The sequence below is a fragment of the Episyrphus balteatus genome, chromosome 1 (assembly GCF_945859705.1).
Source record: "Episyrphus balteatus chromosome 1, idEpiBalt1.1, whole genome shotgun sequence".
NCBI classification, from domain to species: domain Eukaryota; kingdom Metazoa; phylum Arthropoda; class Insecta; order Diptera; family Syrphidae; genus Episyrphus; species Episyrphus balteatus.
This window is the reverse complement of record NC_079134.1, coordinates 76,403,974-76,416,129: the sequence shown is the minus strand read 5'-3', so window position 1 is coordinate 76,416,129 and position 12,156 is coordinate 76,403,974. Positions and strand designations below refer to the sequence as shown.

The 12,156-nt window shown below is 33.1% G+C and overlaps 2 long non-coding RNA genes across 2 annotated transcripts; one reads left to right on the top strand and one right to left on the bottom strand.

Moving 5' to 3' along the window:
• Positions 1-1,171: 1,171 nt before the first annotated feature.
• LOC129905243 (uncharacterized) lies at positions 1,172-3,928 on the bottom strand. Its single transcript, XR_008770586.1, has 3 exons — positions 2,938-3,928; positions 2,791-2,862; positions 1,172-2,726 (listed from the first exon to the last, which is right to left on the bottom strand). It is a non-coding gene; the product is annotated as an uncharacterized LOC129905243 (long non-coding RNA).
• A 198-nt stretch (positions 3,929-4,126) lies between these two features.
• On the top strand, positions 4,127-11,918 carry LOC129905241 (uncharacterized). The gene is made up of 4 exons (XR_008770584.1): positions 4,127-4,293; positions 4,366-4,598; positions 11,268-11,490; positions 11,559-11,918. It is a non-coding gene; the product is annotated as an uncharacterized LOC129905241 (long non-coding RNA).
• The last annotated feature ends 238 nt before the right edge of the window (positions 11,919-12,156 follow it).

The following is a 12,156-nucleotide window of genomic DNA, read 5'->3' as shown; positions in this document are numbered from 1 at the left end:
TTTTTAAGAAGTATGACTCAACTGCTTGCTGCTTGTGTAAAATGTTTGGGATACAAGAACTTTTATGAAACACGACTTTGGTTGTGAAAGGAGGAGACAGAAGTATGAAGCTGTTTAGAGCAGTAAAATGCGACTATACCATTTTCAGTACCGCAGCACTTCACTCTCCATCAAAGATGAATAAAAAAGAGAGAACATTTTTTCGTACATTTACCCTCAAAAAATTTATGAAAAATTTTCCAGCCCCCTCCAAATTTTTTTCTGGATACGCCACTGAACATTATAGTATGCGATATGTATTTTTATCCAAAAAAAAGCACCAAAATATACAAAAAAAAAACACTTCCAGTGGGGTCTATGTGCAACGAAAACATTTGAATAAATTAAAAAAGTTACTTACACGCAAATAATACAAAACCGACGAAGCAGACTCTGCGACCGACGAAATCAAATAAAGCAAAACAGCAAAAAAAAAGAACAAGATCAAAGAGAAACGTCACAAATAGTCACAAATTTTTTTTACCGGAAACTCATTTTTTTATGTCTGCTTCTACACGAAGACGCATGGCGCAGAAATTATCTTCGAATTTCTAATTTTTAAATGTAAAATGTTTTATTTATTCAACACGTTAAATACTAACGCAGCAATCTCTTATTCTATAACATTATGTACATTAAATATACTTATAAATACTTAAAATTTTGCGATTTTACATTAACATTTATTGATTGAATTAAGAAATAGTTTTTATTGAAGATATTTATCAAAATATTGAGAGGACTATTGGCCCCATAGTTAGATCTACTAAAAATATTACAAAGAGGCATTTGCCTTCTTAAGCTAGAACGACTAACACTAAAACTCAATCTACACAGAATCGATGAAGCCGTAACTGTTCCGCCAACAATTCCCACCATAAAACAGAATTGCAAGTACTCTCGATGACTTAAAAGAGATGGAAGATTTATTAGTTGAAGTCTATGTGAATAAGGTGGCAAATCAATCCTACTAGACCAGGGAAGAAAACGTTAACAAAATCTCATAAATCTTCTTTGAACACATTCTATTCTGTTGACATGAACCGCGTAATATGGGGCCCATACAATACAACCGTATTCCAGAATAGACCTAACAAATGAAACATACAGAATTTAAAGCACATAAGGATCACGAAAGTCACGAGCAAATCTTTTAATGAAACCAAGCCCAAGCATCTGATTAGCTTTTTTTATAATAATATTGTAATGGTTAGTGAATTGTTGCGTGGCAAGAGGAGCGGAGGAGGTGTAGTTAGGTCGGTAAGGTAGGAAATAGGATGAGGTAGGAAATTAGAAAAGGAAGTGTTTGGAAAGGAAAGGAAGGAATGCTAAGTTCCGGAGGACGTGGCCTGCTTGCGATGCACGGCATAAGCTCGCCGGATGGGGGGGATCTTGCCCCCGAAACTTAACCTCACCTGCAAACAAAAACATAAATCAGGCCGAGAACAAAAATCGAAAAAAAAAAACCGTTTTTGAAAGATGTGACAGCAGACGGACTATCATCATCTCAAGGGCACTGCGGATGTTGGTGCAGTGTGGCCTATTCCCTCCCAACCATGGAAATCCGCGGCCGTGTTTGGATTCCCCCAAGATGGTGGATGATCGGTTTCAGATCATACCATCTTCACCGAAACTCAGCTACCGTGGCACCCCTGAAAATTGTCTTCAATTAATCATGTTCTCACTCAGAGAACAGTGAAACAAACTCAAAATTTCTTTTTCTTATGGGCGTATTGGAAGTTTATTACACTAAAAAAAACATTCGGCAAGCAATGGGAACATTTAAATAGTAGAAAATTTATAATTTCGTATAATTTTTAAATTTAATAATTGAATAATTTAACAAAAAAAACAAAATGTACTAAATTAACGAAATAATAAATAAGAACAAAATCCATAACAAAAAAAAAACTGAAAAGCAAAATCAAATGCTGACAGGGTGACCTAGAAACACTTTCACGGTGTCGATAAACTTAATAAAACAAACAAAATTCGACTGACCAATCTTTCCGGGTCTTATTACACTATAAACAAGGAAAAACGACGAAAAAGCAATAGTTCTTCTTACCCCTATAGAGCTCTTTGGAGGTAGCTAAACACTAATGCACAAAGAATCTTTTAAATATTCCGACGACACTGAGAAAAATTTCCTAATCACTCACAAACAATATTGAGAATAAAAAAAAATAACCAAATTTAATAACAAATCTTTTTAAACTTCACGCCGTTTAACAAAATTTTATATGTAGGAATAGGACAAACACAAACACAAAAATCGCCTTCTTGTTCCTCCGATAGGGGTTGATTTTATTTGTACTCAAAAAAAAATTTTCTTCTGAATTCTTATTTTCTAAAAACTCACTGTGACCTTTTTATTAATTTTTGTTTCTTTTCTTTGTTTCTAGGCGGATCGTTACTGGGGCTAATTGGCAGCAGCCAGCCAGGACTATATGAGGTGGGGGTGCTCCGGTGGACGGGCGACTTGGGTGGCTGTGTCCGACAACCGACCACTTTTGATGGAGCTTCTAACCTCTCTTTTTTTTGTCGTCCAGATCCAAAAAGCGAGTTAAATTTGGGTCCAGGAGTCACGGATTTCGCAATAATGAATCCACAAATTTATTTGATAAATTAAAAAACGTGCGGCGGCCCAGTTCTATAAGGGATATCTTGGACCGCCGAAAATCAACCTAGTAATATACCTCATTGTATTTTTGTATAAACTAAAAATTTAAATTTCAAAAATAAACTCACCACTTTTCTTATTTTGTTTTACTTCCTCAATTTTGAACTTCGGAACGTCCTAGGACAGGTAAGGAGAGTCTCCTATAATTTCCCAAAGAGGACACAAATCGAAAAAATAATCACCAAAAAAAATTTAAAAAAAACAGTACTACGTACCACAATTTTAAGGCAACAGGATTCAAATTTATTTGTTTGGCGATTTACGCAATATCGATTTAAAAAAAAATCACCACTGATGGAAATAATTATTTTTTTTTTCAAAAAAAATTTATTTAAATTTTCACCACTTATTAACTTAAAAAGACTGCTTCCTTTGAATGACGTTTGCAAAATGTCCAAAGAAATGCATTTAGAGTATAACTCTCTACAGGCAGTCAGAGAGAGAGGAGTATATTTTTGGTATGAAAACTATCATAGCCAAAAAAATTAATCGTATGATTTCCTTAACGGCAAAACATCATCCGTTGCCTATATATTTATTAAAACCATACCTATACACTCATAAAAAAAATATATTCTAATTTCGATATATAGTTGTCCCTCTCTGTTTTAATTTTAATAATTTGTACATTCAGCGGGGGTGTGTTCGGAAATACTGGCAGTGTAGTTCAGGCGCTGGATTTATATTTACTCTCGTATGAAGATGGCGCTAGGATCAAACAAATATTTTAACCACCAGTATTTTTGGTTAAACACAGTTTAACGAACCTAGAGCATTATAAAAATTATGTTTTCAATTATTTCTATCTTCACCGTGCATACCAGCCAGGTCCATAATTTTTAATTTTTCAAAACATTCAAAACACGTTGGTACTTTAACACGAAACGTAATAGAGACTCGGAATGACAAGTAGAATACGAAAAACACCGAAAGAAACGCGAAAACACATAAAACGGAGTTATACTTAGGCTGACAAGACAAAACGTCACGTGTAAACAGCAAAAATGACGCGTGTAAACGTAAAATAACTTGGACCGAACGATGAAATAGCTTAAAAGACGTACGATTTAAATAAATAAACAGAATATGACGTATAAAACCGGGTGAATATAAAAGTTATAACAAAAATATAACACTTATAGCAAACGAATTCTTATTTCACCCCTTCTGGTGTAAAAACGGTTCTCATGTAATTTTTGATGATAGAAATAATTGCTACCTTTAATTTAAATATTGATTCTACTTTAACCATAGATTTCCTAACTCATTTTACTCTAGTACAATTTTCACCCAGTTAGCTTTCCAACCAATCCTATTCCAGTAATGGAAAGCCAATTATCTCGGTTATTATTATCTATGGGTAACCAATCTATGTAATAAATTGTCAAAGGTCTATACATTCATGATTGACATTCTGAAAACAACACGGACGACAAAGGAAGACAAAATGGCAGCAACTTGGTAAGTATTAAATTTATTTAATATTTTCAAGGTATTTCCCTTTTTTTTTCTTTTATATTTCTTTCAGGTACTTCCTACTCCCTACCGCAGAACAGGATTCGTAATTTAAGGTAAGTTTGTTCATTTTACGTCGCATAATTATAGTTTGGTTTGTTGGTTTACTATTTTTTTTTCTTTTGCAGCAGCAACAGGCGTCCGCAACAGAATGAAAGTTTTGAATCCAACACCACACCGAGGTCAGAGAAACTTGAAAGACTACATAATTGAGACGTGTTCAACAAAGAAGTATATGACAGGACATTGTGTTTGCGTGTAAAACGCATTATTTTACACTTGTCAATATTTAAAGACAGACGATTAGTATTGCACCATTCCCAGAATTTTTGAAGATCTTCTTGTAGAAGTTCACAGTCAGGTACTGAGTCAATTTTTCGAAATATTTTCACGTCATCGGCATAAATTAAAGACATAGAGTTACTTAAGGAAGATCATTAATAAATAAGACAAACAATAAAGGACCAAGGTGACTAACTTGAGGTACACCCGAATTAACTTTAAACCATTGGGAACATTCATTTCTAAATACAACACTATATAATCTATCTAGAGCTTCTAGAGCGTACGGTTGCTGAAGAGCGTGCGAAATGAAAGAAAGCTTGATGCATTTGTGTCTCTCTTAATTCACAAAGTAAAGAATGTAATGAACAACATCGGTTTGCTACTTTTAAATATTAAATTTGAAAGTTTTAACATTTTCATGATTAAGTTTGTCGAAAGCTTTACTGAAATCAGTAAAAACACAATCTACTTGCTTATACTTTTCAAAGGCATCTAAGCAGAACGTTGTAAACTGTAGTAAATTTGTGACCGTAGATTTCTTTTTGACAAAGCCATGTTGGTTTCACATATAACAGAGGTACAATGAAATGACAGAATATCACAAACAATGGATTCGAACAGTTTAGGGATGACAGAAAGCTTGGCAATAGGTCTGTAGTTTGTCACTAATTTTTTTCACCTTTCTTATGAATGGGAGTAAGAAATGTATTTTTCCATATAGCGGGAAACGTAAAATTACTAATTGACGTATTGAAAAGCACAAACAACGGGTAAGACATATATATTGCACATTTTTTCAAAATAAAAGACGGCAAGACATCAGGGCCGGGACTGAAACACTCGTCTAACTTTTCGATATAGTCAAGAATAGTTGCTTCAGAAATTGCAAAATTAATCGAGTTAAGATGTGAGAATTCATCAAATAAATAAGTTATATTTGAGTCATTTGTAGAGTCATTTTCAAAAGCACCCTGGAAGAATTCGGCGAACATGTTGGATATAACCTCTGGGGAATGGCTAGTAGAATTATTATAGGTCATATGTGCTGGGTAACCGTCAGATTTTCTTTTACAATTAACATAATTCCAGAAGTTACGTGGATTAGATTTAAGTTCATTTTCTGTTTTATATATAAAGCTTGTTAGAGAAAGTTAGAGTAGCTTATAAATTCATCCCTTAAGACTGGGTTCCCTTTTTCAGTGAAGTCATATCTCATGTAAAAGCATTTGTGTGTATTAGTGAATGTGTTTTGCTCTCTCGCCATCGAATTCTCTGGTTTTTTCCTCTCCAGGATGTTGGTTTTCATTTTCATTCATTGTCTCTTTATGAGATCGCAATCGCACTCACGCTTTCGGGGTGACATGCAAATGGATGTAGGTATACATAGATCTTTATATGGATATGGTGATTGTGGGCGAAAACTGGTTTGAAATTCTATATTTTCATGAAAGATTTCTGGAGTGTATACCTATTTATTTTTCAAATGAAAAAGAAACTTGTTTCCATGTTGATGTTGTGGATGGCATTTGAGTTTTTTGTGTATCAGAGAAATTTTTTGCATTATAATAATAATTATAATTGTTCAGCGGAGAAGCAGGTAGAGGATGTGTTATGTGGGTGCATTGATATAATATACTTGAAAGTATCCTTTGTGTATTGTGTATAAAAATATGAGTAGATGCGCAGAAGGATTGATTTTCAGGTTCTTGCTTACTTTTGAGTTGTTCTTCGTTGAGAATTTTTTTGTCTAGCACTCGCGCGTGCCGGCTGACATGAAAAAATATTTACATACAATATATAGGTAGAATGTTTAGGTTCTTATGTGTATGTTGTTTGAGGATGGACTCGAGATAAATCTTGTATGACATTATGATCATGGAGAATGCCGCAAAAAGTGTCTCCTGAACTGATTATTTGAAACTTAGGCCTCATGCTGATTGGACTAAATATTTAGCCGAGAATAAATTTTGATAGTTATGATTATGACTGTATATAAAATCTAGCCTTGAATAAATATACCTAGCTGTGTGAATTTGGATAGACCAAACAAACCAAGATTATTACCTTATTATTTTTATATGTAGGCACCTATATCAATCCAATTTATTTTCAACACCTTTTTAATAAAGATTTTTTTAGAGTAACCAATGCAATGAACTCAGTTCGTAACTGAATCGATTTTGTTTTTTATTTACCTATACCTACATTATTAGGAAATAAAAATAAGGCAGCATTTATAACTTATAAGTTACTTTTTTTTTAAACCTTAAAATTAATTTTTCAATTATATAATCAAAGTTTAGGGAAGTTTTCAAAAATAATTTTCAAGCTCAACACTTTGAAAAAAAAAAGATCTATTTTTTCAAACTGAATTGAAAATCCATTTCAAAACTATTTCTATCAAGTGCATTCTAACCACAAATACACTTATATAACCCTTTACCCATTCCCCGCGAAAATATAACTATTATACCTAAAATGGCAAAAATTCTCTGTGGTAACCTACAAAAAAAAAACCGAATCCGCAACATATAAATAAAGACAATGAAAAACAAAAGGACATATATTTATATTAAATAACCCCGCACGCATGCGCGAGTGTAGTATAATAAACAATACAACCCAGAAATCAACCTAAATATTCAAATCAATCATTGTGCACAAGCACATGTCAAATGTCAACACACATTTTTACACACAAACAAGTGCATACTTACCCACATATCTAATCCTTTATCTATATCCCCGCACGAGCGATGTGAATATTACACAATGCAAAGAATTTCGGTGACACAAAAAATAACCCAAAAGTGTCAACTCGCACGCGCGAGTGCGATATTATAAACACGAAATGAATTGTTAGGAAAAACCCATGAGTCAACAAGAACAAAACAACCCTTTTTGAAAAACAAAGACAATGATCTTGCAAAATATATCTACTATCTACCTACTCTCTGCAGCATCTTCATAATTTCATGAATGGTTTCTGCCTGCCTGAGTGAGAAAATAGGAAACAAAAAAAAGTATTATGTAAACACAAAACAAAAAAAAAAAACAAAATATAACGAGAAAATGAGAGCGCCAGAGCAAGTTTTTTTTTTTTTCAATAAATACAAAAGAACAGAAAGAAAGAGTTCATCAGCGCCAGCTTCCGCTGTGGCATTCTTTTGAACTAGGCTTGTATGTGTGCGTGATTAATGGAATTTTCAAAGTAAAAAAAGCTTAAATAGACACTTTTTCAACAATTTATATTAAAAATACTGTGAGCAAAAATATATATTTTTTTCTGAAACTGATTTGAAATATAATGAAAAAAAAATTGTGGATGCTTTCACTGCCCCCTCTTCAAAAACAGAATGCAAATATTGGTTTATTAAAATCAAATTTTTAGTGTGTAAATAAAAATAATATTTTTTTTTGGCAAACTGGTTGCATGAACAATTTTATTAACTTCTTATTAAAAAAAAAAAACATTTTAAAAAATAATCACGCTTTGCCCCACGACTAAAATGCTAAAAAAGTGCATTTTGACACTTTCCCTTTAAATTAACCGTTCAAACTAACTTCAAATTAAATTTAAGTAATTATTTTGGATTCTCCTTATTCCACTTTATTATTTTCTTTTTGTTTCATCTAAAAACACTAATAAACGCTAAAGTTATTCTAAGAAGAGTGAGTAAAAAAAACATGAAATTACAACAAATTGACGAAGCTTTTTTTCTAAAAAAAAAAAAAAAAAATCTGTTACGCCTACTGCATGAAAACACATTTGATCATTATAAAACAAAAACAAAAAAAAATAAAAAGTTTATAAACAACGGTGCCCCAACCAAAATTCTGATTCAATATAAATTTGCAGGAAAAAAAATCAATTTCGACTCTTATAAAAATCGCCAAAGAAATGTTTCTAAAATTTAAATGATGCAAAAATGTGCATACGTTTATTGTCTTTTCAAAAAAGTACGTTTCATAAGATTATCTTATAAACTGCAAAAGTTATACAACAATTAGTCAACCATCTTCCATTGAAATGCTATGGAAACCCCCCTTAAATGAATGTAACTATTACGGTTTTCATCAGTTTGTGATAGATTGAATTTTATCCAAGCCTTGTTTCTTTTGTTTTTAAGCTTTTTTATATGTAGATCGAACCATGGCGGGCTGCTATTAAATACACGTTTTTTGCGTAGAGGGACTGTTTCTAAAAAGCAAAAAAATAATATTTCATAAAAATGTACAATCATTTCATCAAAATTAACATTAAAGAAAACAGAATTCCAGTTAATGTCATTGAGTAAATTAAAAAGTAGAGTAAAATTACATTTTTTAAAATTGAATTCATGCTGATCCTTACAAATATTAGATGAATGATAGATACTTAAGCTCATAGAAATAGATAATGCAGGATGATGGCAATCTTCTTCTACAAGTTTTGTGTCACTCAATAAAACTGCAGCATCAGAGTTGGAGACATGAGAGAAATAGATAAGGTAGAAAGTTTTGCCAAATTGGTTACTCACTCCATTTAATTGATCAAGGCCAAAAGAAGCCATTCCGTCGATAACGTTGTTGTTGGAAGCGTCGACAGGTAGAAATGCATCACAGTGATTGGATTTTGCCCATTTTAGGTGAGGTAGATTAAAATCTCCGATTATTAATAATTCATCTGCTTCATCAATTTGTTCATGAATAGTCTCCAAGTAGTCAAAAAGTTTATTATAGACGTCATTGTTCGAAGAGGGTGGGATATAACAGGCAACCACATATATGTAACCAGACAGGATTTTTATTTTCACACACAGAACTTCAAGATCGGAATCCAAAAAATTATCGACAAGACTACAGAGGAAATGGTTTCGAACAGCTATTAACAAACCACCACCAACAGTAGCGGAAGGATCATAGTGACGATCACGACGGTAGATTTGAAAGCTGGAGTCAAAAATGTCTGTATCCATAAAAGATGAGTTTAGCCAAGTTTCGGTGAGGATAAGTATATCGTGAGGAATGTTGTTTATATTCTTGTAGACCTTATTGGTCTTTGTCCGAAGTCCGTTAACATTTTGGTAGTAGATTAATACCTTTTGAAGCTGCTCTGTTTCAGGTATGGCGTTGTCAGGTGTTGTTGAAAATGGTGATGAATAATTGGCAGCGTTCTCTTTTGAAATTCATGAAAAATTATTCCTTCTGGCCAAAACGATGATGAGTTAAGAAGATAGAATATTGAGTCTGGAACTTTGATCTTCTCGACGAGCGTTAAACGCAGCGTCCCGATTTTCGTTTCAATGTAGTTTTTCACATCGAGAGCATTTGTAGAGGGATCAAGTTTCGAAATGAAAAGGGTTTTTTGTCCATCAACTATTTTTAATCCATAGTCAATAGGTGATGCTAAGTTATCCACAATGTGCGGGAGCAAACTACGGAATGGGTTGGCGGGAGGAATGTTTGATGCAGCTGTAGGTGACGTTGATGAAGGTTTGGTCGAAGAAACGGGAAGTTGAACAGGGTTTGACGTTGAATTTGTAGATTGGTCGGAGGGAAGCAGAGTTATTGTAGAAGCTGGGGGCTGTTCAAGTGGAGGTAGAGTTGATGCAGGCTGGATCGATGAAACAGAGAGCTGAGCAAGATTGGAAGTTGAAGCTGCAGATTGTTCAGATGAATTTGGATTTAATTCTGGTGGGATAGGTGGGGCTGGAAGTTGAGAGGGATTTACGTGTAGGGTGGGAGGTGTAGCGGAGCATTGATTAGAAGAATCTGAGGATGGAGAAGATTCAAGGGGCGAGTTAGTTGATTGTTTCTTCGAAGGGATTGGTAACGTCAAATCTAGGTCTTCACTTTTGCGTTTATTGGATTTATTTTCGACAGGGGCATTTTGAGATTTAGATGCACTTCTTGTATGTTGACGCTTTAAGATTGGTATATTTGATATATTTTCAATTTTATCGTTTAAGTAGAGCAGTTGGTTTTGCAGTCTATCTATCATCTTTGAGTTATAAAGAATGTCACGAATAATGTTAGATTGGGCAAAAGGGTCACAATTAACGCAGAAAAAATAAAACGGTTTCAATTTGTTAAAGAGTTTAATTGAACTAGAAGGTGCGCCTATACACTTAACGTGGAATGTTTTATGGCAGTTACCATGGCACATAATTGAATCAATCATAAAGTCGCAGATTTCAGAACATTTCTCGCATACAGACATTATGACCACTATTAATAATTTAAATAATATTTTTTATTTTTTTTAATTGGGGTACAATTTAAGCTACGGCCGCCCTGTGTGATTTTCAAAGTTATATAATAAAAGCACAAATAGCCCGAAAGTATGCTATGTATTTTCAAAAGTATGCAATATAAAGTATTTGTTAGAGTATTTTATTTTATACAAATCACTGAAGTATGCAATAGCAAAATATCACAAACCAGAGAAATTAAACAGATAGTTATTAGTTTTATTTCCACTCAATACACTATGTAACTTAAAAGTAGTCATTTTTGTATGGGGTTCAAATGAGGCAAATTGTTCTATGTCAACTAAGAACTTTATTCACTTTTCGGATAATATAATGGCTTATACTCAGTAAGAGTATAAGCTATTATATCCGAAAAGTGAATATTTGTTTTAGCCATAAATATTGGATTAAGTTTTTTGTGGACACAGTCTTGTAGCCATTGAAAAGACGAACATTTTGATATAAAAAAGTCATTTTTTTCCATTTCTTCGACATAGAACATTATATTATAGGTATTATAGTTTTGAGGCAGCGAATTGTTTAACAATTTATTGTTTGTGAAATGTATTTATAATTTACGGATCTATAAAAAAGAATTAATACAAAAAAATGGAAGAAAGTGAAGAAGAATTTTGGGTTTTCTCATTGACGAGAACGAGCATGTCGTAAGCAATAAATTATGCCACCTCTGCCGCAACCACATCATGGATCATTAAAATCATGGATATATTGCAGGTTAGTTTGGTTATTTCTTCTACCGTATTTCTTTTTTCCCTAAAAATAAGAAGTACTTCTTATTCTAGTCTCTTCCTAACAGAAATTGAGAAATTGAATCCAATGATTATGATGGATGGCACTTGGAATTACATGTTCGAGTAAAGGGGCCAACCCATAGAATCCGTCGCGTGCGTTATGTTGAAGTTGTTAACTGACAACCCGATAAAATATACACATTTTTATGAGAACCGACTCGTAAATGACGGATTCGACGGATGCGATTAACTCTGGCCAATTGGCTGATGAAAAAGGTGGATTCGTCCTATATCCACCATCCAAAAAGGAAGACACTAGCATGTTTAGTGTTATACCATGTCAAATCCGAAAGTCTAAGTCCACTTTTTATGTTGCTATAATTTTAGTAATTTTTTAAAATTTTGTTGGTATAAATATAAAAACAAAAACAAAAATATGGTTGTCTGATTTATTTTTATTATTTAATTGAAAAAGTTGCAATAAGCAATAAGGATAACCTTTCTCTTAAAAGTAAAAACAGGTTGTCATATCTTTACTTTTAACAAACTGAACAAATTCAACAGGGCGACCACAAATTTGACAAAGATGACGAAGCGAACCACACTAGTAACTTTTGATTCTTGATGGTAATTTCTAGTTTTTGTCACC